This window comes from Ammospiza caudacuta, chromosome 1 (assembly GCF_027887145.1).
Source record: "Ammospiza caudacuta isolate bAmmCau1 chromosome 1, bAmmCau1.pri, whole genome shotgun sequence".
In the NCBI taxonomy this organism is placed as follows: Eukaryota; Metazoa; Chordata; class Aves; order Passeriformes; family Passerellidae; genus Ammospiza; species Ammospiza caudacuta.
In genome coordinates, this window is record NC_080593.1 from 89,117,898 (window position 1) to 89,142,893 (window position 24,996).

General features: G+C 39.7%; 1 protein-coding gene across 3 annotated transcripts in view; it reads right to left on the bottom strand.

The window, feature by feature from the left end:
- The window catches only part of EPB41L4B (erythrocyte membrane protein band 4.1 like 4B), a 168,609-nt gene that overhangs the window by 132,776 nt on the left and 10,837 nt on the right, over nt 1–24,996 (bottom strand). The gene's annotated exons all lie outside the window — the stretch shown is intronic.

A 24,996-nucleotide genomic window follows, 5' to 3' on the forward strand; every position in this document is an offset into this window, starting at 1 on the left:
TCTGGAGTTACATCTTAATACGAAAAACTAGATTAAACACATTTTCGACTGAAGTTAGACTGACTCAGCAAAGACTAAAAAGGGCTTAAAAGGCAAACCAAAGACATTTCTCGAATTAAAAAAACCCCAAACAACTACAAGTAGTTCTGAACATATCCCATCAAGATGAATAAGAGGTCAATGCAATATGTACATAGCAGTGTTTTTCACTCATATTATTTGCATCATCCTTAGATATGAGGATTCATAAAAATTGCAAACATCTTTCTCCCTTTAGAAGATATCAGCAGGTATGCTGCACTATTTATAAAGCTTCACAAGGAAACCAGAACTGCCTTATTTACATGTCAGAACAAGCTGGTGCACATGTAACACTACATAATGGAACAGACATCACATACCATACTTTTATCATGCACTAAAATCACATCTTAATTTTTCTCAACAGCTTTAGATGGCATCTGTATTTTTGTACTTCATAGCAGCCCAGCTATTAATCCTGTATTCTTTTTGCAGCATCTCTATAAACAGGTGAAATATTATTTTGATGTTTCCAGACAGGGCAGGGGTTAGTGGAGTCAAGTAATATTTTCTTCATGTAATCACAATATTAATACAAAAGAAGTGGGGGTTTTTTTCTGTATTGAACATGGTAAGCAGATCAGCTAGCTGACAGAGAAAGCAAGCAATACCAGGAGTAAATATATTACATCTGTTATAAGGAGTGCACATCTAATATCTCGTATGCAACTGATGCAGAAACCAAAGGATGAAAGTCATTGTAGTGGAGCAGAGGAGAAAGACTTGGGACTGAAAAAAGTGAAGGCTGCAACAATGTGTAGCATGGAAGAGTCAAGAGAAGACAGCAATAAAATGAAAAAGAAGGTAACAAGAGTCATGGAAGCAAATATAAATTTTGAAATGTATGAGGTACAATTGAAAAATTCAACCTCTAGAAGAGACAATGTGGAAAAAGACAGGAGACCAGTCGGTATTCATCTACTAACCTGGAACCCATCGAGATTACCAGCATTAATACCACAGCAAACACCATTATCTTCTAGATGGTACACATACTGAGCCTTACAAGACCAGTTTAAGGTCATAAATTTCTCTTGCTGCGTGATCCTGCAATGCCCAGCACAACCCTGCCTTAATTATGCCTGGCTGGGCACCATTTACAAGATCTAGATGCTCACCTTTAGAACTTACACAGCTACAAGACTTGTAAGGAGACATTCTGTTTACTTTTTGCCCAACACAGCTATTTTAATTTCAAGCTACTTAAGAACATCTTCAATCACAGAAACAAATGTAAATATTGAAACTGGAGGGCCCACAGGGGGAAGTAGATGGCATTAGAAAACTTAAGCACAAAAGATATTTACAAACAATTTATCCAAAACCAACAAAATTATTGTATGTGTAAATATTGTACTGGAGAACTGACTGCAATGCAAGAATCAAGGTACAGGAGGGAAAAGAGTTGGGCAATTAGTTGGCAGAAGGCTCTGCATCAACAGCCTAGGATTGCCCAAGCAACACACTGTCCACACAAACAGCTCCAGAAATTGTGCAACAAACTCCAAAGTGCCACTGCCTCAAATCAGGAGAAAGGAAGCACAGCTCTCACACAGCCCACTTCCATGCTACAGCTTTCAAACACAAACTCATGAGCAACTCACTCAGATCTTATGCTTCTAGTTCACCACATCTGGCCACTACAGAAGAGCTAGACTTAAATATTCTTATAAAATTACTGCCAGTTCCAGACAACAGTATCAAGTATCAAGTGTAGAGGTATGGCATCCTTCTTCTGAAAGGTAACAATTAAGCAGCAACTATGATGAAGGTAGGGGGATAATGAGTGCTGTCCTAATGAGAATGGAGGATTATTTCACATTAAACATATTAAGCACAGACTTAGACTGTGTTGCTGCAGCAAGTCAATGTTTAGTCTCACAGAGCAAACTCAGCCTTTTGGTGTGAATACACCTAGTCTTTGCTCACTCTTGAAGCCACAGACAGGAATTGCTAAACATATCTAAGAATTCTCAAGCTCTCTAGTGCTTTCCAGTTTTTTGCTTCCTGCTATGCTGAACTTGAATTGCCATCCATCAGTGACAGAGAGAGCCCTTGTGGAAGAGATGTTGATTTAGTGAAGCACAAGGAGCTCAAGAGCAAACTGCTTCCAAGAAAATCCCAGCTCCCCAAAGCAGTCAAATGTGTGCATGGGTGCACATGTGAAGATACCCAGGAACACTTAAGATCCCACTTTCTCAGCCCCATTTCAGGCAAGAAGCTGTTTGGAAGCAGCAAAGCCTACAAGTATACTAAGGGTTCCCCAAAAGCTCTATTAGAATTTCATTACTAGGAGAGAATGTCTCATCATTATGGCAAAGATAAAAACAAAAACCAACAAAACTTGCTTAGTAGAACTCTGCCTAGACTTCCACTCCCTCAATAGGGAGAAAAGCCAGACTATGATCTTGAAGTCTGAAATTACCGTATTTTCCTAGGACAAAGCCCAAGAGACTACTGCTGCCAATGCTGAACATTGTTTAAAGGGACAACTGTGGTTCTTTCTTTTCCCATCTCTCTCCCTATACACTGGAGGTACGTTCATTAACTGCAAAACTTGCTGCTTGGGCATGTTAAAGCATCTCCACTGAATTCAGAGAGACTTCACATCTATTTGTACACATCCCTAAGAAAAATAGAAGAAAAACAAAATGAGATAATGTAAAACTATCAAAGGGCAGGAGGCTTCAACATATCCTTTGCCTTGTATATTTAAACACAATAAGGATAGATGGATGGATATCCATCCATCCAGCTCCTGAAAACTTTTACAGGGAGAGATCTCATGGCTAATCTGGATAACCTGCGCCGGTGCTATACTACCTTCCCAGTGGAGTAAGTTTTCATAATGTTCACTGTAAACCTCTCAAGCTGAAAACAGGTCTTTGGTCTTGTTACATCATCCATCACTACTAACACAGGCTTGGCTCCATCATCTTTGTAACTGCCCTTCAAATAGTTGCAGAGCGTTATTAGCTTACTCTACACCAGACAAGGCTAACTCCCCTCAGCGCCCCCTTGAAGGTCATGCAGACCACCCTGGGAACCATCCACCGAAACATCTGCAGTTTCCTGACATTTACTTTTCCAGTCAGCCCAAAAGGAACGTTCTTAGCAGAGTATCCTCAGTGCCAAGGACTGAGCAACAATAATTTCCCATAATCCGCTGGCTGTACTCCTAATGTAGCACAGCACCAGATTTATTGACAATGATGGCACACTACTGGTTAATATTTAACTTGCTTTCAACCATAATCCCAGGTTCTTTTGAGCAGAGCAGCCACTTAGCCCATCAGTTCCCAGCTGCACTGATTCATGGCTAAGCATCAGGTGCACCACTTTGCACTTCATGTTCTACTTCATGAAGCTTTTGATGGCCCGAGCCTTAAGTCTCTCAGGATCCCTCTGGATTTATGTTTTGCCATATGTCAAGTCAGCCACTCCCACTAATTTAGTGTAATTTGCAAATATATGTCATCATCCAAATCACTACATATTGAAAAATATGGACCCCAGGACCAACCCCTGGCATACTGCACTCTGTCAGCTGCCAGCTGGATGCTGAACGATTGATAATAGTCCAGCTGATTTTCAACCCATTAGGCAGCTTGTTCATCCATCCCATACTTCCTTAGACCTCTAAATGTGAATGCAGTTGGTGGCACTATTCAAACCCTTAGTAACCTCAGAAGGTGACACTTCTGTCATTCATACACAGAGCCATTTTGCCACAGAAGGCAACGAGATTGAGTAAGCACACTCTCGTTAAATGCACACTATTAAGTAATAAATTCTTGACCAGGCATTTACAAACTTAACCGATGTGGAAACCAGCCATGATCCTTCCAGGGATGGAAATAAGGCTGAATAGCCAATTGCTTTCAGAGTTTTGCTGCAGTTTTTTTTGCAGATGAACATATGATTAGCCTTTTCCTACAATTTTTCCCTTATCTACTAGTAATTATGTAGAAACCCTTCCAGTTAATCTTCATTAGCCCTCTGCTGGGCTTTGGCCTTTCATTTTTCATCCTTAAATACTTGAGTAATGCTTTCATACTCTTATTGCTAGTCCATGTTTCCACTTTTTATATGTTCTTTTTCATAAAGATTTTGGTTTTGTTCATAAAGAAGTCTCTTGTTCAGTCAAGTGGGCTTTTCAGTTCAAAGTCCTGACATACCTGGAAAATGAGATGGTGTTTTCTTGAGCTGTCCAACAGGTCAGATTTTCAAATTTCCTTTTCTAAGTCCTTTATCAAACACCTTCCCAGAAATTCCAATTTAACAAATTCTCAGATAAGCAAGTCTGAGTCTAGTCCACAGGCCTAATTTTACTGCTCAGCTTTCCAGCTTTCTCCAAATCCTGAACTCAGTCATCTCATGATCACTCAAGATCCACCAGACTCTTTATTCTTTGCTGTATAATAGGGCAAACAGAGCATTAGCCCCATCTGCTAGGAATTAATCAGCTACAACCTCTGTGAACCTCCAACATCATCTGCCCAAAGTTTAGGCCTTCTTAGCAGATGTCTGGATGGCTGAAAGCCTCTGTGATGACAATGGGCAGGAGACCTCTAGTTGTTTTCAGAAAGCATTAACCACAATATTATATGGCACACAAAGCAGATGATGGAGAAAAACAGCAGCATGTATTTACCAAGGATAAATCTGCTTGATCAACACAACTGACCACTGTGATGAAGCGACTAAATCTGTGAAGGAGAAGGGAGCAATCAAAGTTGCTCACTTTGACTAAACAACTTTCAACATCATATCTGACAGCACCCTTGAATCCAGGTCAGTGTATTGACAGTTAACACATCTAGACTCTAGGTGGATGAAACACTGGCTGGATGATTTGGTTCAAAAGGCAGAAGCTATCAGTCCATCCTGTACCTAAAGGGCAGTTACAAGTAGAGCTCCTCAACCAGAATGCATCCTCACTGAGATGTTGGCACACAGTGAGCTGAGGGGTCCAGTCACACTGAAGTGCAGGGTAGCCCCTCAAAGTAACTCAGACAGGCTGGCAGAATGGTCCAACAGGAACATTTCCCATGAAATTTGCCCATCAAAGTTCTGCACCTGGGACAGACTAATAATCCCCTGCAGTGGTACAGGCTGGGGTCTGATTAGCTGGGATCAGCTCAGCTGGAAAGGACCTGACACTCAGGCAAACCAGGAGCATGCCCAGGCAACAAGGAAGGCAACAAACACACTGGACTGTAGCAACAGGAGCTCTACAAGCAGACTGAGTGAACTCACTCTTTACTCACTGCTTCTTAGATCACATCTGGGAGAAGGCAGCACAAGTTACAACAGAGCCATTGATAACTGGAGGGGGTTCTGCAAAGGGCAGCACCTTCCCCATGAAGAATGGCTGAAGGATCTGGGATTGCTTGGCCCAGGGGAAGGAAGGTTTGGAAAAAAGAAGAGCTATCTGAGAGCTAAGCAGAAGCAACTGCCAGAGCCAGGGTCTCCACTGAGATGCATGGTAAGAAAACGAGACACAAATCGACACAGAAAAGGTTTCAAATGGATGTCCTAAAAACTTCTTTTACCTTAGGGTTGCCCAGAGAAGTTGCAGCATGTTCATTACTGGTTTAAAGATGAGATGATATCCTCAGTCTGAATTTAAATAAAAAGTCTAAATTAAGTTTTGACTCTGCTTTGAGTACGAGCTTGAAACAACCCACATGACTACCAACTAAAAGCATCTAGAAAGGTCTCTAACAACAAGAATATCCTCTAGTCCTAAGCATTTTTCTGTTCAAGTTCCTATGAAGACATAAGCTTTGGACAGCAACTTTTTGTCTTTATATAGCACATCATTTTTTCTTCCACTGGAGAATCTCAAATGGTTTTATAACTTCAGGCTTTTAAAGTCACTTACAAAGTATCACCTTACGACAATTCATTATGGCCTCCAAATGTAACATGACACCAAAGAAAAGAAACTGAGTTCAAAGAAGGAAGGAAAACACCTATCAACATTAAGATACTTCAGGATTTTTCTGTGAAAAAATCAGAATTAATACCTATAGTCACAGACAGAAGAAGGCATCTGAAGGTAGCTCCAATATTTTAAAAGTACTTCTCTATTGAGAAGTACAGAAGCAACAGTCAGCATGTTGCAACAAAATACAGAGGAGAACACAGACCCCAGTATCTCTCCACGCTTAGGAGAGGGGGGAGCACTTTTTCAGTTCCTGATCCTTTCTGACAAGAGTAGAAAGGCTGATAAAAATACTGCACTGACCGGCAGTCAACAGAACAATGCTCACAGATCTCTGTGGTAGATGGCATTTTCTGGTGGAAAGAAGAAACTGCCTTTTCTGCAGAAGGCTGTAATAACTGATTTCAAAGTAACAATGAACAACTCACAAGGTATCTCGATTTGCAGACACACCATGAGGCATCTGTTTTACTGTGTCTACACTTCTGTCGTGAGGGGGCCAAAGTAGGAATCTTTCTGCTCTCTTACAAATTGAGGGATCTACATGCTATATACAGGTATAACTACACCCCAGCAACACAAGCCTCAAAAATATCAGCTAGATTTCTCCTCACAGAGGTGCAGATTGGTCTGGGACCCTGAACCTGCACAGCCCCACTGTCAAGCAGGCTGCAGTCAGAAAGAAGCTTTGCACTGCTCATGCCATGTGCCTTTTTTTTCCCCCAAAACTTCTACTTTTAAAATGGAAAAGTCATCTATTTATTTTCTTTTGTCAACATATAATACCATAAAAGCAAAGCTGCTTTCATAACCAATCATTATATGAGAAAAGTTACCACTGAAGTGGAAAAGAGCAATATCCAAAATAAATCCTCATAACAACACAGTGGTGCCTCAGTGAGATAAGTACAAAGGGAAAAACTCCCAAAATACAAAGCAGTCCAGTCCAAGAAAGCAGTTTAAGTAAGCTCTTCCACAGTATTGGATTCTATCTCTACTAATTACTAGCAAGAAAATTCACATTTAAAAAAAACAAAGAAAAAAATCCTTCGGATACACAATTCAGCTTCTTCTGAGAACAAAGGTCCTGGAGAAATATTTTTAAAATTTATGTATTTTTCCTCAGTATACCTTAGAGGGTGGTTGATTTCTGTAGAAAATGGCATAGCAAATAGTATGAAGTCAAATGCTTTTACGAGCTAGGACCCTATTTATATACTATTTCTTCAATCCTAGTACTTAAATAAAAAGCCAAATACTCTTGTGCTTTCTCCAGCTTGTGGCCTCTATCAGAATATGAGAGGACTGCTCTTTTTCTACAGTTAGAACAAACTGGTTTTGTAAATTCTCAGTATTTAGGGTTCCAATGTAAAATACTTGGCTTCTCTTCACAGGAGAAGTTTATATGAGATGTTGCACTACTTTTGTTGGTTTTTCCCTTTCCCTTGGACAAGGGCATTTCAAGTATTTTCACAGGACATATTACTTTCAAGGTTTCCACAGGGATCCAGGTCTCCCACTTAAGAGTCAAAGTACAGAAGATGTGTCTGAGAAGAGGATTAAGACATATGTTATGTAATGGCAAACCTTCCCCATTCCCAGCAGAGCAATTAACCCAAAGATGGAAAGGAAAACTCCACATGAACTATCAGCCTATTTTAATGTGTTCTCTGAACATAAATTTTTCTAAATACACTCCTAAACAAGTTAGAGAAATGTAATCCAAACTACAATTATGTGGGGACTCATATCCTTGATCAACTGTACTCTCAAGACAGCAGCTAAATAACCTAAGCTCATAAGCAGGAGATAGACATTTTAGGTTATTTCCTGGATGTCATTCTTTCCAACAGTTTTAACTGTTGGCTTGAATGACAAACATTGGCTTTTAAAATTTATAGATGTTATCAAGACACAGGTCAAATAACTTAGGTGAAAGTGTCCAAAACAAACAATTCTGTACTAAGATTTCTTTTTTAAAGATTAAACTCAGAAAATCAAAGCAGCACTAGTAAAGAAAGCATCAATCAAAAGAGGTTTCAACATTAAAAAAAAAAATCCATTAGACATAAGATACCATACAAAGAAGATAAAATCAAGAAAGCAGTAGAGCAGAGAGAATGGGGTGCTCACAATGGAATAAAAATTCCATGTAGTCAATACTAGACTGCTGCCCAAAGAAGCAGGTTCGATTTCCAGCAGAGTGTTATCTTCCTAGGAGGGTTATCAGTGAAGTCTCTGGAAAGCAATTACAGTTCCTTGCTGCTAATAACAAATCACAACTGGAATCCCATACTCAGTTTGGAGCACCGTGTTTACAACTCCTGACAGAAAAAGAGAAAGCACCCTAGAGAGAACTGCAAGGACAATAGTTTTAGCAAATGTGGCTCATACAGAAGAAAACCAAACAAGGCTGCTTGGATGCTTGTCTCAAAAATGCTACCATCTAAGAACACAGCCCAGTCAGAAGAGTCTCCATGTTCACTCCTTCAATACAACTAAGTGCTTTATGAAGAGGACAGCAATCAGTGATGTTCAGTATGGAACAGGAAAGTTTGAACTTGCAGCTGAGCTTATTTAGACTAGGAAAAGTTCTAATAGTTAGAACAGTAAAACAAAGGAGCAAGATGCCTAAGGATGGCATGGGATCTCTTGCCTTGGACAATTTGCAACAGCTAGACTGACAAATACTCCAAAGAGACTTGATGCTGCCCCAGTATCCTGGGCAAATGAACAGTGTCACTTGCATTTCTGTGCTACAGTGACTTTGGAGTACCAGGTCCATGATATCTTCAGAGTAAATCTGTTCTTTAATGTAACAACTGCCTATGTTAGAAATGGAAATCAGCATGGTTGAGGTTGGAATTTACCTCTGAAGGTCTAGTCCAGCTATCCTGCTCAAACAGGGCCAACTATAGAACACTGTCCTGGACTGTGTCCAAACTGCTTCTCTGTACATGGATAGAGACTCTATGACCTTTCTGAACAACCTATTCCAATGCTGGGTCATTCTTATGGAAAATATGTAAAATATGTAAAAAAACGTTTCCTGATGTTCAGATTGAGCCTCCTGTGTTTCAGTTTGCACCCATTACATCTGGTCCTGCCACTGGGTGCCACTGAAGAGAGCCTGTCTCCATCTCTGCACCCACTTCCAGGTATTTAAACACAAGTTGCGTGTGCCATCCGTGTGTCCCCGCCCAGCCCTCGAGGCTTCTCTTGTACAGGCTAAACAGTCCCAGCTCTCTCAGCCCTTTCTCCTATGAAATACTCCAGCCACTTGATCACTTCAGCAGCCCTTCATTCAGCTCTCTCTGTTATCTCTGTGTCTCTCTCGTACCGGGGAGCTCAGAGGCCCAGCATTCCAGGTATGGCATCCCCAGGGCAGAGCAGCAGGGGAGGATCAGCACCCTCGGCCTGCTGCTGACACTCCATCTAGTGCCACTTGCCTCCTTTGTGCCAAGGGCACGCTGCTGGCTCAGGCTCCATTTGCCGTCCACGAGGACCCCCGGGCCTTTTTGTGCACAGCAGCTTTCCAGCAGCTTTCCTCCAACCCAGCATCTGCCGATGCCTGGGTTTGCTCCTCCGTTGGTGCAGCACTTGGTACTTGCCTTAGCTAAGGGACAGGAAAAGTAAGACTTTATATCCTTCCTTTCAAGCAACCTGTTTCCCAACTGTCTTATTTTATCCTCTCTCTCTTCCCTCTATTTTTCCACATTTTTTCCATCTTCTACCAAATCTTTCTTCTGTTCCCTGCAACACTTCAGCAACTATTCAGAGCTATAAACTCCTTACAGATCACATTTGCCTTGCTACCACTTACACTTCAAGATCTTGTCAAGCCTGTTCTTCAAGGCGCACACACCTTCCAGCTAAACGAAATATATTTAAATCAAGTCTGAAATTACTGCTTGATAAACAGCACTGCACATGTACCATGTCTCAGATGTGACTCATCTCTACCAGGGGCTAATATATATGCATGCCAGGATCAAACGGAACAAAACAAATGCCGTCAAGATTAAGAAATAAACACACAGACACAGAGGTTTGTATTTACAAAGCAGCCCAAAGGAGTGTGCACCCAACTAAAATGAAGTGAAATTCAGGCACACAGCACCACCCTACAAGGCACATAACCCTCAGCTATACTTCAGGTTCAAATAAAGAACAAATAAATTAAAAAATAAGACAACAACAATCAAGGAGTAACCCACAGAAATAACTCAGTGCTGGGAGGCAGACTTCCCTAGATTTTCTTATTGCTCCATCTCTTGTTTTTGCAATTTATTAAACAGCTGTCTGTGAAGTTTAATACGTAGACAATGCACAGAGGATAATACTGCTTTAAATTAAGCCTGCACAAAATCCAGCTAATTTCATTGGAAACATAGTTTATAAAAAACTGAATTTGTTCCAAATAATATTGTTAATAAGAGTGTTCTTTACTTGGGGTCATTGTGCATTTCTGTCTGCTTCCAAGCACAAAAGCAAACTCTGTTACCAGTCAGCTTTTTCAACACCCAAAACTCAGATGGAGAGATGGTTTGTAATGATTCTTTCTGCATAAGTTTCTCCTCTGTATTCCACTTTGCAACAAGCAAGCTATGACTGGTAGAAGCTTGCTTTATTCCAGGCTATTTAATAGCACTGAGTTCATATTTCCTCCAACATATGAGGAACACTTGTTGATAATACACATCAGATAATCCAGGAACGCAGGTTCAGCTTTCACCTGAAGCACTGCTGCTTTATTGCAAGCAATTAGGCTGGTTTCTACATACTCAAAATGCTTCTACTGAAACTACAAAATTCTCTGCTATCTGAGACTTTCACATCTTTACTGGCAGAAAAGTGTTCCATGCCTTCACAGTTTGTTTTTGGGAAAAACATATTTAATGTCATTGTTCCTACAGCTCTAATTGTCTCATTAATCCTTCGCTAAATATGAAAGCAAAAAAACAAACAAAGAAAAGAAAACAAAAAAAAAACCAACCAAAAGAACCTGGGTTTTGTTTTATTTTTTTAAATGTTATCAGCTTTCAGGAAAATATTTACTATATTCAGAAAATCAACTGACATGTAAAGGTTTATGTGGAATAGGATTAAGGGTCCTTTATCCTAAGGGTGTAACTCCTTAACATCTTGGAGGAGAAGTACAAGAAGAAATTAATAAAATTTGAGTTTTCTTTGAAGTTATGTAAAAACAATAAGCAATCCCTCTTGGCATGTATGTCATTTAATACTAGAAAAAGAGAACAATCAAAATAGATGTCACTAGTAAAAGCTGTAGCATAAATGTCTTTTTCAAATTGCACACGCATACACAAGAACAAACAACATTCCAGCCTCATTCATGTTTAAATAAGATTCAGAATACCTAAAGGCTGCTTTGAAAACATCTGTTAATTCAGCCTTTTTTGGAGGGGAAGAAGGAGTAAGGCACAATCTCTCATTTATTTAAGCAGCTATTCCAAGAAAACTGATTATCTCTCCAAGGGAATGTTAATTCTTCAACCTTTTCATTCAGCAACTGAACAACAAGACATACGTATCTGTAATACACAACAAGACTGAGGCATGCACTCACAAAAGGAAACAAAAAAACATTTTTGGATGCTTTCAGCAAAATTTTCTTTATATGGCAAGAGATTAAAAAGGCACAGAAGTGTTTGTACTATCAGCTCCTTTAAGAAGATCACACTACAAGCGTACAGCAAACATACAGGAGCTTTGTCAGAGTAAAACAGAAGTAGAACACCAACAGAAATCTGTGCCTAAGCTTGAAAAACAGCAAAATCTTCCCTCAAGTGCACATACAGGCTCTGAAACCCTATCTCACTATCACAGGCAAGCATTGTAACTGGGCAAATTATAGAAGTTCTTGCCAAAGGTCTTTTGTGATGACCAGGCAGGGTTGTAAAGACATCTGCAATCCACATATCAATTTGTGTGGACTGTGCTGCTGATTTTTTCCTCTTCCTAGGAGATAGTATTCATGGCATGTTATACAGGTACTGTAACTATAAAATTACCCAGAAAATAAAGTCTACAGGAGAATTAGCATAAACATCATTATGCTTCTGTTATCTTTGGATGGCTAATTGTCATACAATAGTAGATTACAATACAACAAGAAAAGGCATACACCAGAGGTTAGAATTGTGAAATTTAGCTGCAATTTCTATGTTTATCAGAAGGCAGGCAGGAGAGAAGGGAATGAAACCCTCATTTTTATTTTACTGCCCAGAAATATTCCTCTGTTCTGAGCTCCTGCTCTGCCCTCTCTTGCTCTTGGGAAGGCCAGAATATAGTCCCAGTTTGCACAAAGGTAAAAGCTCTCCAGCATTACTTATCTTTAAAGCTCTTTTCAAACCTAAATAGTTCTGTGATTCAGTAACTGGGTCTCTATAAAGAAAACATATCCCTGTGGATTCCAGATCTCCCAGACAAGCATCTCACTTTTCAGAGTGTATCCAGCTGGCACAGTGCAGGGAGACTGCTCACCTGTGCAGAGCACAGAGCCCAGAACTTCCCAATAACCCCAGAGGTGAGCAGTTTCTATAGAAAGCCAGCTGAGGTTCTGCTGTCCCACTTTCCTGGCTAAAGTCTCATCTCACCATCAAGGATGGGGGCTGAGGAGGAATGCAAGTCAAGTAAGACTTGCAGGGAGTCCAAACAACCACAGGTTGTGTAAGATCTGCTCCCTCATTCCCTCACATTCTGCTGGCTCTCATCCCACTTGTGGCAACGAAATACTAAATCCCTCAAAGTCTGCAAGATAAGAATCTGAGTCTTAGCTACCTTTAGCCACCTAAATAAGAACAAAAGACCTGGGCTCCTGCTGAACTATTTCTGGGAAAGGAACACCCAGGATGAAGCAGCAGCCCTACAGAGATCCAATACACATACACTTTCTCACACAGACAGAAGCTGCCAGGACTTCTTTTTGAAGTGGAAAAGAGCATCTCTGTTAGCTAGAAGTCTCCTTGGGCAAACAAAGTCCTCATTTTTTCCCCACCAGCAAAACTAATGGACCTAAAGAGGTCTTCCAGGTGTAAAAGTGACTTTTGGGAAAGTGAGCAGAACCAATATTCTGATTTAACTGAAAAAACACAACATGCTAAGCAACTGGAGTAGGAAAAGGAGGTAGGAGGACCACAGCAGCACCTTAGTTCAAGTCAACTAAAACAGAGCTGGGCTGACCTAGGTATTGAGACTGAATTGTTCCCATGGGTAAGCTTAAAGAATCAGCATCTGAGGACAGTGCATTAGCAGAGCTCAAAAAGGGCTTATGATACAGGCTGTAACACTGAAAGGCAAAAGTGCTGAAGACACAGAAACTAGGGCTAACATAAAACACACCACTAGAATTTTTTAAATAATGAAATGTAAGAGATGAGCTCAGGTGAAAACCACCTACTTATATCAATAATGCAGTCTTGCAAAAGATTTCTGGTTCATGATGGACCAGCCCAATTTTCTTAAAAAAACCAGTTTCTTAAATGGAAGACAGGAAATCTGAGGGGTATCTAAATGCTGTTGACTGCTAGATTTGCACTGACCCTCTCCTTTCTCAAATCCCCACCCTGCAAAGCATATTTAGAAAGAAGCAAACATAGAGAATACAGAGGAAAAAAAAGGCAGTCTGAAGCTTGACACCTGCTTCAAAGCATGGTATTTTCCATACAGAAAAACAGATCTAAACCAAATCTGAACTGTGAAAGATGAATTCATCATAGCTGGCTACATATCATCTGCCCAGAGTGTCTACCAGTTCAGTGTTTGTTCTGGGCAGGTGAAAGGCCTATTCAGATATCCCTGTTTCCACTGCCTACTTGTCTCCAGACAAGGGTGGAGCACTGGAATAAGCAGGTCCCAGCTTGTTGGCACTACAATGAACTGAGAAATGCTCATCTTACTCTGGTTTTTTCCAAAAACCTGCAGCTCTGCCTTCCTGAGTTTCGATACAGTGCTGTGGCATCAAATGGCTCTTTGGGACAAAGATCTAGAATGAAACAGGACCTGAAACACAGCTTCAAGGAGGGAAATTCAAGGATATATAGGCTACATATGTGATGCTACTGACAAAACGAATACAATCTCAGTATGCCTGAAGTGTACATCACAAAAAAATGGATCCATGCAGGTAAAAACACCCAGTAGCAAATTACTAAAATTCACTAACATGAGCAGTGGCATACTTTCAGCACAAGCCTCTATTTAAATAAGTACTAAGTTGGCATTTAGTACCAAGACTGATAGTATGTCACCATATCAGCTTGCTTAGAGCCCTTAATTAAGGGGACACACTACAACTTCTCCTTCAGTGTTTTTCTCCCCCCCACCCCTGCCTCCCATCCCCTTCCATCAGACCCATAGGGAAAATAAATTCATCCTGCAACAGTTAAGCATCCTTCCAGCGTCTCAGCCTTACATTTCTCAGTATGAATGAACACTGGCCTTATACTCATTTCTAAGGCTCATTTACAATACAGCTGGATCAGTTCTTTCCTAGTTCATTTGCTTTCAATAGGGGCTTCATTCTCAATTCAAATGACAAATCGCTCCAGCAACCACATATACACATGGCTTCCTCAAGCCTGGCATTTTTTAGGTTTAATGAAGCCTTTTAAATTACTGTGTAATTTAAATTGTTGTTTAAATTATTGTGTAGCAATATATACATGTTAATTATTTTGGAAGACCTGTGCAAAGTAGACAAGTATTCAACTTTAATACATAAATATCGTGGCTGAGGATGTTTTAGCTACTGAATAGAGTTCATACTGTTGATTCATTTCATCTTTCATGCATTTTTCTGGCAAAAAGCTTCTAATAACATGAACTAAAGAACATAATCCCTTAAACATCAGGAATAATAGCAACTCTGTTGACCTGAATCTGTTCCCTTCAACTTCCTTTATCTGAAAATTGGCACTCATGCTAAATGGACAACATAAATAACAGCATTTAGTGATCGGTGTTTGCTGGATAAGCTCCTCTACTTTTCCATATTACTCTAGGAGAACCATATTTTTAAAGTAATGATCTTTTTCAGAAATTGCACCCTACTGAATACTTCTTGCTCATTTCAGGCTGCCAGATTTCTTAATTTCAGAAGAAAAATGGCACAGTCATCTCAGTTTCTCAACAAAATAACACCATAATCTGTATTTTAGTTTTGCTAGACCTTAAAATTGCACAAAGGACTCGTAAAACATTTATTACTATAAATAACATTGAGTGCAGGAGGGAGGACGCAAGAAGAATTAGATTTGGAGTATGTTACAGATGAGCCTACATTTGTTATTAGCAAAGTGCATGCACATTGTGTGTTCAGTCAGGAAGCAAGAGTCCTTCTCCATTCTGTGACACTGGCAGACATGTGGAGGTGATGACTATCAACAAAGAGAGCTTGTGATCTGCAGCAGCTCAAGGTGTGCACATGATGCAGCCAGCAACAAAGTCACATTCTCTCACTGCCTTTGCCCTTCCTCTCAGTTCTGCTGCTCTTTTATTCACGTGACCTTTCACATTAACACAAGGTTCTCACCCTTCACCACACCTTCCACAGCAGAGGCTTTAGTCTCATTAATTTTCAGAAACCTTATGGTAACCCTGATTTGAAAAACTATGTCAGCATAAAAATTTTGAGGAAAAAAAAATGCAACACTGGAAAATGCAAGCCTGACCTAGTTCAACCTGATTTATACAAAGAAAAGGTGCTTTGGCTCTCTACAACAGAAACTCTGTAATAACTAGAAATCATTTGAGTACTACTAAAACATAGAAGATGGTCATCCCAATGACAACAGACAAATTTTCCCCTATTCTGTCAAAGAATCATTTTCTTCAGGAATGCAAGTCTGACTTTATCCACAAACCTTTTCTCTATTCCTCCACTTCTCAAACTAAATAAGTATATCCTCAATGCTGGAAGAACAAAGGCAACAGGCATTTTTTTTATTTTCTTGATAAACTTTATATTTACCTTCCCACGTTCAGGTTTGCTTTTACAACGTGCCAAGTACTGTTGCCAGTTAAATTTATCTACTGATTTATAAGTTTTTATCACTCACTAGCTCTTTGGGTCCCAGAGCTGTACTTTGAGTTTCCTTTGCCCAAAGCAAGTGCAGAATGAACCAACATACAATTAAGATGGGAAGTCAGGCAACAATCATCAAAAATTAATGTGAAGAGCACAACAGATTCAGGAAGCAAAACCCAAAAATTGTTAAGTGTCATGAGTTTGGTTTGTCACCACAGCCCATCCCCAGATGAGTCACAGTTACTCAAAACAAAGATCATTAGAGTCACAAAGCATACATAATGAAGTTTTCTTCAACAACCAGGTGCACTTTAGCATTATTACAGCAAAACCACAAAGTTACTGCATTCTATGTACACAAGATCACTGAGGAATGCAGCAGATTTTATTCAAATATACCAAGTGTTCATGCATTTAAAAAGCCCAGCCCTTTCTCAACTCATCTCATATTTGCCCCTATGTCTATGCAAGTTAGCAAACACTATCAATTTATTAAATGTGGGGAAAACCTCATACTTGCTGATCTCAGGTTGATTTTTTTTTTCCTTAAAAATGTGCAGCAAACTGAAGACATGTTATTTTTGTCAAAACTGTTATGCTAGCATGCAAATTCAGCATGTCAAAAAGAATGATTATGCTGAGTTGCACAGTTTGTTACATTCTTTCTTCCTGTCATGAACAAATTATGATAAATTACATAGGCTTGCAATAGTTAATGCAATTTCTCCTTTAACACAAAAATATAAGAGTTCATAATTGTTTAGAAAAATGCACTTTGAATGGATTGCTATAAGCTCTTGAGTTTCTAACTTCAGTATTTTGCCAATAATCTTTTCATGTGTTAATGTTTAACATTCCATTTAACTAAACCCAAATATCACTGAGTTTATAAAAACCAGTTTAACCCATTTTTTGACTGTTATTTTTTATTGAGCTACAAGACATGGTCTTATTCACTACAAGGTCTAAGCAGAAAAACTTGTCAAATCTTTTCCCACAGGTTAAAGAAATTCTGTCCACTGAAGCACCAAACTCCAGAGCATCATAAAGGTCTCTATCACTTGACTGTCTAAGGAATACTTCCTTTGCAAGGCCTCTATAAAAGCCAGTTTACAACATTACTCCTCACCTAATCAAAATAAATACAGTAGTCTTACTTTGCTTATTGTCCAAAATGACATTAGCAGTCTGAGGTTGGGAGCATCACTCTCCTGCCTTGTTCTTTTGAGACATTTTCCAAATGATAGCCACCAGGTCATCCTAAGAAATGAGATTCCTACCACTGGTTTACTTTTTGAAGGAGACAGATTCCTCAAAATCTAGATAAAGTTAAGACACACACACTAAAGACCTCAACACATTCTCATCAAGTACCAAAACCACACCTTATGTCACAATAACCAAGTTCTAGCCTTGAAACATTTCTAACAAAAGATGAAGTTCAAGACAAAACATCAAGAGAAAAGAGCAGGCTCCTGCAGATGTGAGAAGATAATTCATGACATCAAGACTAACTCAGGACCCACAGCACTTATGCAAGTGCACATGCTGGCCACCAGGCTGGAGAACAATATGCTTTGAGCGTGGCACACCAGAACAGAATATTTCAGATTCAGAGAATGACACCAAGTGCACAGAAACAGCCTGAACAGGACAATCATTGGGACAGACGGGTTGTTCCCATTCAAAGCATAGTAACACAAAAGTTCGGCTGCAGGACCAGCCACATTCAGGTATAATTTCTGATACATTGGCCAAGGCAGTTGAATCAGATGGGAAAGGATTATTGTGGTAAAATAGATGCCCTTGGTATCAGCAGCATGAAGTTTGGATAAAGCTGCAATCATTACCTGGCAGATTCTTAGATACTGACATATCAAAAACATATCAAAAGAGTAGAACATCCACATCTTTTAAGTACTGATCAGGAACATGTGTGGAAAAAAAAAAAAAAAAAAACCAAACTAGAGACTTCACTAAGAAAACCATGAATCTAGCACTTAAGAGTGAAAACAATTTAACATAAGTCTGCCAATTTACAAGCACTCACATTTCATTGTGACTGGCAAAATTGTAAAGAAAATGTATTAGAACATTTTAGATGACGCACAACATAAGAGTATCATATTTAAACTTAGCTGGTTTTGATTTGTTTTACACTGACAGTGAACTAGTAATTTGTGTGTTTAGACAAGTCATAAATTCATATCAGAAAAGAAAAAAGTCTAACAGGCAACATGTTCAAAGTCTCAAGTTCTATTCTGATACATTTTTAACAGGCAAATTGGTTCTCTCTCCCTCTCAGACATGTTTAACAAAAGTCTCAAAGAAATCAGAGGTCTTAATTGACTAATATTTCAAACTGCCTCCCCAACCTCCCTCTTCCCCCCTGTTAATCCAAAGTACTTGGGCCGGGGGAACTTCAAAACAAATTTTATCCAGTAATTTGAAAAGTTAATGACAAATATCTGTTTTTCTGTGATTTTAAGTGTGTAACAAGTCACTAACAAATAATAATACCTGTAATCTGTCTAGATTAGCTGCAGCACAGACAGATTTGTATTTCAGCAAATTATCAGCTTTGTCTATGCTTTATCACTGTTCTTAACCAAATTCTACATGCCAGTTTCATGCAAAAGAGGTGCTTTTTCTTTAGGCTGGTTGGGTATTCCACAAGTAAAGCTCATATCTTCTACCCTACAAGGTTATCACAAGACAGTCACCACAATTCAATAAAAAATGTCAGAGCAAAAAGAACTTTGTACTGTAACACTGCAATACCTTCAGTCAGCCCCCAGTATTTGTGTAAGGTGAAATTCTGCTTCTAGAACAAAGTCCAGATAAAGAGGCACCACAGCTGAACGTGTTTCCTCACTCTCACATAGTCAAGGGGCTTTTCATCTACAGAATATGTCCTAAGTATCCACACTTTAACAATCTAATTTTTCCCTCCAGCAGAGTTTCAGATCCTCTTTTGGCCCATACAGAACTCAAGCATTTACTGCCAAAATACAATGGCAATAGTGTGCAGGGGCTTTCCAGACACAAACCTGCACAGAGGAATACTGTGGGTGCAGAAAGAGCAATGCAGAACCACACCGAGAAGCCTGACAGGGCAACCGTACCGAAGGTGTAGAATTCACTGGTACTCTACAAAACCCACACATACCCATGACTCTGCTAGAGATCACCATTCCCTGCACACCACCACACACACACCTTTATCTCAGTGTCTCCCATGGTTTAAACTCACAGCTGCTTATGCAGCAGACCCTTCTGTCAGTTCAGGCACAGAGCGAGACAGCTGAAGGCAGCAGCGTCTTAGGCAGCCTCCGGTAATCTGTTCTGCTCAGTTTATCAGAGCCTCAAGTCTCCTGTCCAGATGGGGATAACACACATTGTCACCTCACCACCCAGACAGTATAACACCTCCAAAGATGCTCTGGGAGTATCACAAGAGGAGCAGCAAACGCCTAATAATTTTTAAAAATTGGATATTAAATTGGAAACCTTCAGCCATGAACACTAAAACCAACACTTCCCACCTCTGGTTGGCATCAACCACAGCAACCTTTAAGTTTCCCAGATCTAAATTGATCTCCCTCACCCCAAAGCTGCAGCACAACAGCCCTGACTGTAAATGGATGCAGGCATGCATGTACACAAAGAAGCACCAGATGGCCTGGGAACTCTGTTTTCTTTAGCATTTTGAAAACAGGATTTATGCCACAAGCTATCAAAAGAACACAACTACTTAGTCATAAGAAAGAAAATCCTGAAGCAAAACTCAAAACTTTTTTTTTCCTGTGGTTTTCCCCCTTAAAAAAAAAAAAAAAGTATCTTTATTCAAATGTTTAAAATAGTTGTCATTCTAGTAGAAACCTGTTGTTCTAATGTAACTTGTGTACTTGGAAGTAGAATCATATTTTCCATTGGAAGACTTTCAGCATGATTCAGAGCTATCCATTTGTTCTTTCAAGACAAATAATCTTCCACCTGCTTCTTAAAAAGCATTGATTTAGATCATTCTCTTAAACAACACTTCCTTCCATAAATGCAGTAATTTAATAGTAAACCTTAAAAGGTTAATTTGGAAAATGTAACATGAAGTCAAATTCATCCACAGTCTACTTTCTACTTTCATAGAGACTAAATTAAAAATAACTGAGGTATTAGAAATGGAAAGATAAAATTTAATTGACATTTATTCACAATCAAGAATTACTGAATTTGTAGTAGCAAGACCCATTTCTGGAATATCTACAAATAGAGATATACAATTAAACTCAGACCATTTTAATTTTATGGATCCTTAATAGATTAGGAATTCAGGCCCTGCTCAATGCAGCAGTCATTTTTTCTGAACATAGCTTCCTTCTGCCTCACCTGCAGCCAGCCTTAAAGGGATAAGGGATGCACTCCATCACAGGATATCCAGATCAGGTAATGACCCTAAGATCACCTTTTCAGTCCTGCTTCCATTTGAAACTCCACTGCTGAAGCCTAGACAAAAGGTGACTTCCTCTAAAATTCAAAATATCTTTCTAAATTCAGTATCAGCTTTGTTGTTCTTATCAACTCTAGCTGAGAGTTAATTCTAGATTCTGAAAATAAAAACTAGAGACAGCTGGGTCCAGTCAGCAATTGATTAGATAACAGCAGCATAAATTATACCACTCATCATGATCTCAAACAAATTGTCTCATAAAACAACTCTAACTTCTTCCCCCATAAAACTACACTGTTATTTGACTACAGCAATAATAAACCTTAGATGAATTTCTTGACTTAGATGAAGATCTCTGACTTCGGACCAGATGAGTTCTTGCAGATCTAGCTCAAGTTATTAGCCACAATTTCTGTCACTGAACAACATGACTGCAGCAACCAAGCACTTATTTCTTCTCCGCTTCACACTAACCTGTCGTACTTTGGTGGGACAGACCAGAAGCACCCACATGACCGAGCTATGAGAGCACCAAGCACATGAACCAATCCATTCCCAAAGTGATTACTTAGAGCCTCACAGCCCAACTCAACAACACAGGCTGTTGCAGAACTTTAGAGCTTCTGTGCCCTCTGGCTACTGCTTGGACTTTCACTTATGCCATAATTTTAACAAATTTCTGACATTCAATGCTGCATATGTGTATTTTTTTCCCCCACAATGAAACATCCCTGGGTCTGATCCCTGACCTGGCTTCCAGCACAGCCCCACAAACAGCTGGAAAGGGCAGATGTTTGTGTCTGTCTACAGCACCATGATGGGATGACAAGCCAAGAACTGTTTCAAATTAAACTGACCACAGAACACCCATACTCTCAAAACACAGCTGATGAGTCTGACAGAAGCAAGCAGAAGCATTCCTAAAATAGATGTGTGTAGTTCACAAGAGGCAGATTTAAAAAAAAAATTAATCACGAAGGGAAAGGAGGAAAGCAGCCAGCAAGAAGCACTGTCAGTGCAACCCCAAAGTGTTCTGCTCACAGTCACCAGTTTTCCCTGGGAGGAAACCAATAAAATTACTCCTGCTGAACAAAACTGGCACAGTAGCAGGAGATGATGGGTCTTTTTGGTTGTACATACTGATTTGCAAATCCTGGGGATGCAGAACTGCATCAACACACTGCAGCTGAATTCAGTGAAAGCACAAGTCACCCAGAGAGGAACGTGAGTTTCACTCACACTCACCAGGTCAAAGACAGCGCCCTGACTTTCAGCAGCACTGCAAGAACCCTGGTATGACAACAGAAAAACAATGGACTGTGATCTCTCAGTGCAACCTTACAGCCAAGAAAACAAACAAGGGAACATTAGGTAAGAAGCAATGCCATTTCATTTAACATTCAGCAAACCATTATAACACGACATTGCTGCACGCAGCTCAAATGTCTGCACAATAGTCACAAAGTCAGAAAAAAGCTATAAACAATATTTCTGAAAAGTCTGAAACACATCTGTAAATATATTTCGTTTTTATCTACTTATACATAGACAAGACTGAGAGGTAGCATGTGTATGAATTTCAGATACCTGCATGTGGAGAATATTTTTTCCCCATAATTCCATGACTTTTTGTTGCCTGCCAGCTCAAGTACCAAGACAGGGGATAACAGGGACCATAAAAATATTAGATACCATAAAAGACCAATTATTGTACTGATAAGTCCAAATGCAACATGAATAAGTAACTGCTTCTCATTAAAGATTCTTGAAGACAGATAAAATAATGAGATCCAAGGAAAGCATCCATGGTAAAAAAGTGACAGCCTTAAAACATATTCTTGGAAGAAGTTCTAGAGACTGATCAGGGAAGAGGAACAGATTAAGGGTTCACAATAACCCTTTCTGACCTGAAACAAACCTACAGTTTAGATCCTATTTATTTACAAACCTATTTATTTATGACTCTCTCAAATATAAAGAGTGATAGAAGAAATTATGTTTAGGAGAATAGTCAGTTGACTTCAATTTAACATCATCCTAACAGCCTCAACAAAAGATGTTAAAAGGAGGAAAAAATGGGAACCAGGATAGCTGGAACATCTGCTAACCATTAATGCAAGGTAAATTTTCTGAGCAAATGCAGTATCTTGGTCGGAAGTAGTGGTGAAGTAGACAGGTTTTTTGGGGTGAGTAGGGTGGAAATAAAAGCAGGTAAAAGTAATCAGAGACTTTCTGCATATATTTCATTCTAATAACTCTCTTTGAAAAATGATTACTTGTAAAAACAAGAAGTTCTGTTAGTCTGTGTAAGTTTGTATTCATTTAGTCAAGACTTGAAAACACTGTCTCCCTCCCTATGCCAGCACAAAAGGAAAACGTGCATCATAAATCCTAGCTACCTCAAACATAAATCCCATTTCTTACTGCCACCAGGAACCAGCAGCCTCACAAAGGCTTTAGAGATACCAAAGGCACTTTAAGGAACACCATAAATTCATTTAGATCTGAAACCAAAGCTGCAGGCTTGTCTGTGGTGCCACTTCTCCATTTAAAACCCACCTTTAGCAGTAAAATCACTCCAAGATTATCAGTACTGTGGGTTATGTCCATGTGCAGGACAGAAAGAGAAGTATACTCCAAAGCATGTATTTTCATTGTAGAGCCACAGAGTCACTAAGGTTGGAAAAGACCTCTGAGATCAAGTCCGAGCACTAACCTAACACTGCCAGGTCCACCACTAAATCACATATCTAAGCATCATATCTACACATTCTTGAACACTTCCTCGGTGGTGATTCCACCACTTCCCCAGGCAGCCCATTACAATGCTTGACAACCCTTTCAGTGAAGAAATTTTCCCTAACATAAAACCTAAATATCTCCTGGCACAACTTGGGGCCATTTCCTCTTGTCCTGTGTCTTGTTACCTGGAAGAAGGGAGTGACCCCCACCTGTCCCCACCCTCCTTTCAGGCAGCTGTGAGCAGTAAGGTCACCCCTGAATCTCCTAGAACATCAGCCCTACACTCAGCCTCCCACGCCCTCGTCTGCCTCTCAGGGAGCTTCCACTACCATCTGTGCAGAGGCAGAGATTACCCAAGTTTGGCATTTCACAGAAGATATTCTCCAAGCAAAGCAGACAACAGTCTCAGAAGCAGAGAAAGTGGTCACATTTTGTCCCTCCAGAACCACACTGAATTCATGTTTTGCTTTCAGAGACACTTTTCCAGCACCACAAACTGGAGCTGGATCACACAGGGTCAGTCAAATATCTGCTGTTTCCAGTGAGCACTTTCACATAATGCACAAGACAACAGAAAGAAAAGAACTTCATCCTCCACCTCACCTGGATCAGCTCTGCAATGCAGACAGACCACTGCACCATTTAAGAAACCAGTACGAAAAATAAATGTAGCTCTCTAAGACTTAAAAGGAAAACTGGGGAAAAAGCTTCCTTCCCATATACAGGATTTCGGAGTCTAATCCAAAACTTGTGCAAGGAATGCAGGCAGTGCTGCTCAGAGAGCTGCTGTCTGTAGGGAGAGCTCCTCAGGCCTGAGGCTTTTCATGGGATCTGTATTTCCTGGCTCCCACAAGTCATTTAATGCTGCCCCAGTCTTGACAGTCTTATCTTGTTAATGAGGTTAGTGCATATGCATTAAAGAGAAATTCATATTCTTTAGATGTTCCCCTATCTCTCTCACAACCTAACCAGTTGTTTGCCCCGTAGCTTGCAAGAAACAACTTTTCCAAACACCTTACTGAAGATTTTGGCATTATGTAAAAGCTCTATCTGCCCTAAATTCAGAAGTAACTTTTGATTTCAGTAAGCAGTAAGGAGCCTTACAGAGTGCAAAAGAAACAAGGTTCATTTTGAGGGCTATCCTTCAAGCCAGCACTTGCACTGCAGCTTTCCCACTCCCAGCATCTCCCGTAAGTCACAGCAAGCTCACACAAAGGTGTCACACAGAGGTTCTTCTCACTATTTTCTCTTCCTAGAAAGCTTCCAGCATGCAGCTTACTGAAACAGCTGGGAAAGTTCTCCCCTCCTGGCATTACACAAATGCTGAGAAACTGGCTGCTTATACAGGGAAAAATCTGCTTTCTGAAACGGAATTTGGATGAACAGTATTTTCTGTTTATGGAAGAACATATCTTTCTGCTTTGTTTGACAATTTTTCAAGATTCTGATCATACTGGAAATGCAGTCAGATGATTTGTTTTGCTATCTCGAAATGAGATGAAATTCTTCAAGAAGAAACCATTCTATCAGTAGCTAATACAATAACATGTATTAAATATGGTCCATTTTTCTGACCATAACAATGTTGTTAAAGCAAAACATTTGCTGAAACAGATGAACTTTTTTATTTTTTACAAAACATGTTTTATGATCAAATCACAGATCAAAATACACTGGGTGTTTAATGTGAAAATACATCAAAATCCAAGCACATGAACTGTAAAA